The sequence below is a fragment of the Prosopis cineraria genome, unplaced genomic scaffold (assembly GCF_029017545.1).
Source record: "Prosopis cineraria cultivar Desert tree isolate PC_DT_omini unplaced genomic scaffold, ASM2901754v1 PC14, whole genome shotgun sequence".
Taxonomy (NCBI): domain Eukaryota; kingdom Viridiplantae; phylum Streptophyta; class Magnoliopsida; order Fabales; family Fabaceae; genus Prosopis; species Prosopis cineraria.
In genome coordinates, this window is record NW_026555345.1 from 30,653,865 (window position 1) to 30,659,530 (window position 5,666).

Here is a 5,666-nt window from a genome sequence, read left to right on the forward strand (position 1 = left end):
GAGAAAGAAGACTCCATATACATGCATCACACACAATACAGTCCATATACATGCATCACACACAATACAGCACATTTTTTCTAATCCCCTCTTTCAGCTTACTTGGGGATTTGATATCAAAATTCCTTGCATCTAGAGGAAAAATCATACCATTTGAGCTATAGTCCAATGACTAATATACCTTCCATCTATGTTCAATTATAAGACAATTTGAAATGGAATATATATACTAATAAAATATAATAATAATATTTTATAAAACTATTTTTTAAAGTAAAACTATAAATTTAAAAAATTGCCCTTATACATTTAATCATTACACTATAATATCATTTTAATTTTCCCTTTTCTAAAAAATAATATTAAAAAATACTATTAATAAAACCTTATTTTTATTAAATAATCTTATATTTTAAATCAGTGAATTTTTTTTAAAGTTATCTTGCAAAGTGGGCAGAAGGGAATATTTCATTTGGAGAAAGGACGATTAATTAAACGGATAAAAAAGTAGCCTTGCACTCGCCCGAATAATTACCTCTACCGCCCTTTTTTTCTTTCCGCCTAGACCTAATTCTATCCACCTACCATGATCATTGCTCCCCTTATCTTTTAGAACGAAAAAGCCACACTCATATTAAATAAATATAATGCTCACAAAAGATTGTAAGGACATTAGCGTAAAAAGCCATTTTTGTAACAGTTGAAAAATAATTTTCACCATACAAAATAGAGTAAAATAGAAATAAAAGAATTTTCGCTAATCAACTTCATCCCAAACGGAAGCCTCGCTTCTTCTTCTTCTTCTTCTTCTTTTTTTTAAGAAGGGCAAAGCTATAGCTACGATATGTGATAATTCCGGTTTTTTTTTTTGAATGTCGATTTTTATCATAGAAAATTTTAAAATAAACAAAATTCAAAAAGAAAAACAAGGTGTAATAAGTTGCGACTTACCCAAAAAATTTAAGCCTCTTCCAGCAATATAATATATCCACACGCAATTCTCACTCCACGATGATCGTGATGAGGAATGACAATGAAGCCAACTGCCCAACTTAATTAAGCAAGATGGCGTGCAGAAAGAACCCATGATATTGAAATTGGGTTAATCATCAGGGAAGCTTAGATATGTATCACCTTGTGACTCTTAATTGGCTGCTTATTTGAGTTTCGTTTATATAGTTGCATGTGTTCTTACAGTACAAGAAGTGGGAGTACGTTGTACTAACACGCATAGTTTTAATGGATATTTTTCGGTGCCAATGAGCATTTTAAAAAATTCACAAAAAAATATAATAAATTGATTTAATTTCAGCTTTGATTTCTATTATTCTACTTATGTAATCATCATCTATACAAAAAAAAATTACTAGAAAAATATATTATTGAAAAGTTATAAATAATGCGATTTATTTTTTAAATACACAGGGACTTCTAATTGATTCAAATGTTTATTTCAGAACTGTTTTGATGGTTCATCTGCCTCTTTGTGCGTGCGGATTTAGTTAATTCAGGGTTGATGCACTTACGCCTACTTCAATGATCGTATACCTTTGTTACACCTTTATGCTGCCTTTCAGTGTTAAAAAAAAAAAAAAATCGGACATCTTAAACATTTACTACATAAAATCAAGGGTGGAAATAGAGAAACTAATAGAAGCCATAGCGCTCTAATTTTTTATTTTTTTTAGTAAAATTTAAGGATTATATATTTTTAATTCCTCCAAATTAATACATTATAAAAGCCTTAAAACTCTAAATAAAATTATTATTTCAATTATATAGTAGTTTTTACGTATGCATATTCCATTTGTTTCAGTGGTTTAAAAATATAATTGTCATGAAATTTAATTATTTTTAATTAGATGATATTACAGTTGTTTTTAAAACATTAATGTCATTTGATATTACTTTCATTTCATATTTGATAAAAAAAATTATAAAAACGGTTACCAACAAACTTTGTCAAGTATTGCAAAAAAAATTTAAAGATATATTGAATACTATACACTTAATATCAATAATAAAATCACTTATTCAAAAGTTAAAAAGTTATGATGAAGATATGTTTTCCTAAACAATTTTTTTTATAATAACCAAGTTATTGAAGTTTATTATATGAATGATTTTTATCATGAGATACTTAGATCTCATTGACATAAAAAAAATTTGTGACAATTAAGCATATTACAATATTGATATATTTATTTGCTATAATTATCAATTGAAAGAATTAAATAATACATTTGATAAGCAAGTAATAAAATTTTTTAGATTGAATAGAACTTTAAATTCTAAGGATACATTTAAATTATTCAATGTCTGCAGGAAAGATGAAATCTTTATCAATTTAATGATAATTTATATTAAAAAAATATTTAAAATTTTTATGATGAATGTGATAATTAATTATTCTTACCTTATGAAAAATTAATAAACAAAAATTAAAAAATAAAAGTATATATACTTTTTGTTATATATATAATTGAATATAAATATTTATATATATATATATTAAAATGTCATCTTGATCTTTTAATAAAATTTTTTGGCTCTGTTTTTGTCCCCGTGTGAGATGACGCCGGTGGGATGTGGTTTTATCGTGAAGCGTGTCCCATATATGGCACTCAAGTCTCATTCAAATAGTCAAGTTCTGGTTATTTTCTTAATTATAATTTTATATTTGTTATCTTGAATGAAGTATGTGCAAGATAATATCAATATATAACTATCAACTTGCCAAAAATAATCATTTAATTTAATACATCGAAATAAAATGAAAACTCCAAAGACTTGGATTTAATAAAAAAAACACGATAAAGAAAATTCTAATTGAATGTGACGTGGGAGTGGAATAATCGACTTCAGTCTATGGAGGGGAAGTGGAGAAGTCATTAAAATATTGAAAACTTAATTTCATAATAAAACACTTATAAGTTGTATTAATTAATTGAGTCCGTCTGGAGAAAGGAAAGAGTCTACAGTGGCCAGAGGCCTTAAGGTTGTTAGTTTCTTAGAAGAGACGCCAATCCAAAAGGAGAAGATTGAGTGCATCTCGCAAAGCAACGGCCTTTTTTTTTTGACCAAAGAGCAACGGCCTTTTTTCAATAATATCAATTTCAATGTATCCTCTCTTTTTTCCTTTTTCTTTTCTCCCATCAAACATCAATCATCAATCAGTGAGTAAGTTTCGCGGGCAACAAGTGAATTAGTCAAGAGTGGAATGCATCGAATGATTATTGTAAGGGCACGATCGACGAGAATAAAGTGAAGCGTCGGGAGCAGGGTGTTCAGAGGATAAGATGGAATCGAAACACCCTATTTCCTATCCTGTTTAAAAAATTAAAATTAAAATTAAATTTTGATTCCATATTCTGTTTCATTTCAAAAGTCATTTTTTTTCGTCTCGTTAGGAGTCGAGGTGGGACCAAAATAAGATCGGGACTTCCTTCCATTCCGATAAATTAAATAATATTGAAGAAAAATTTAAATAATAACGTTCATTAAAATTTTAAATTATATAATTTATTAAGTTTAAAATCAAAACAACACAAATACATAAATCACAATAATTCAAAGTCAATTATTGAATTACATTAATCACAACTATACATTATAATAGCAAATATAAGTGATCTTTTGGTTATAAGACTAACAACAATAGGCAAGTCAAGCACAATATCAAATTATTGTTTTTCGTGGAGATGTACTAAACTAATTATTCTTCTAAAAATGAAGTAAAAAATACATTATAAATAAAAGTTATTAAATAGATAAATATAAGAATAGATTATATTAATATAATACTCAATGTTATTAAAATTATCAATATAAAAAAATTTATTTTTAAATAAGAATTGCAAATATTGAAATTATAATTAATATAATTAATATAAATATAAATTATATTAATATAATTAATATATTTAAAAAATAATAATATATATATATATAATATTCAAGACGGGATGGGATGTCCGGATGGTAATCTTGTGTCTTGTCTCGTCTTGAACTCTTTTCTTATCCTGTCTTGATATAACCGAGACAATATTGAGTCAATTAGAACAAGCCCAAGCTGAACACTCTTACATGAGAGAGGCAGGACAAAAGTAACGGACTTAGAGGCAGAGATCGTGGCTCACTTTTCAGATAGAGGCCCAGTTTTTGAAAATACACTCAGAAGGACAAAGCCCGTTAAAAAGCCGTATACATGGGCTTCTATATGTTTGGTCCATTGGTCCTAACCGATGTCAATAAAATTTGACTGTTTGTTTTTTTTTTTTTAAATTTCACAGCCCGACATCATGAATAATCTATTAGTATTACTATTTCCTATTTAAACTAATCCAAAATTTCATTGTATGAGACTATTTTTACTGGCAACAATCTCACGGGGAATCTGATCGATCTTCAAACAAGTTGAATTATTACTTGTTTGTGGTTCAATAGCTAGAATGCAATAGAGAGTATTGTAATTAAATTAATGTGTTTGTAATTTTTGTATAAAAAATTAATGTGTTTGTAGCTTTTGATTAATTATCTTAGACAGGCAATAAAAATGCAGATAAAAAAAAAAGAAACAATAAGCATCAAATTCGCTGATAAAAATAAGTCATTAAGAGATTACAAAAGTAAAATAAAAATGCAATTTAAAATACGAAGTAGAGAGGTTTGGAAATTATAATAAAAATATATTAAAAAAGTTTGAAAGATTTTGAAAATTGGTGGATGGCCAACTATTACAAGTAAAGTAATATAGGCTAAGTTTTAGTTAGAGCTTAAGCATCAGAAGTAATAATTTGGTGCCCCGAAACCCTCCCTTGTATAAGGAAGTCATGGGGTTTCTTTTTTTGTTGTCGTTTCTTCTTAAAAAAAGGGGCAAAAGAGGGTCTATTTTATTTTGATGTGCAAAAATTTAAGTAAATCATGTCTCATGAGTGGGGTTGTCAGGTTAAACTATGTTTTTAAATTCAAAAAACATTTATAAAAATACTTATAAATTATTTACCGATAAAATTATCATATTTAAGCACATAATCTTATATATTAAAGGTTAAATCCTTATTAATTAGAGAGAATGTCCATTTTATTAATCAACCAAGGTAACATTACACATGCTAATTCACTTATAAAAGTTAAAAAAAAGGAAAGCAATGAACCTACCATAGGTGAAAAATAAAACAAAATAAGATTTCCCCTATTCCACTAGATAAGATGGTGGCTACCTCAGTCATCCTTGCAGTGCCATGCTGCAATCCAATCCTCAGCATTCTTACCAATTCTTGAAAGCTATGATGGCCCACAACCTTCAATAGACCTCCATAGATCAAAACATTAGCGACACAACATCACAGCAGCCCCGGTCACAGAATTTTGCATCCAACTGCTTGATTCTTCCAGAAAGGAGTTCTGTTGGGTTTATGATTATATATTAGCACAACCTCTGCACCAACTCGATCAAAACTTTGAACCTTTGTTCTATAACCCTGTGAGCGATCCTTTGAATGAGATTATAAGCTTCACCACATGTGACAGGTTAGTTTTTAAATCAACAAGTCATCAAAAAAATTAATTCTGTCACTAATGCGTAGCTTAACATAATCATCTTATGCTAAGAAACGTTATATACACTCATATATATTAGGTCCCTCATCCAGAGTGTCTTGAAG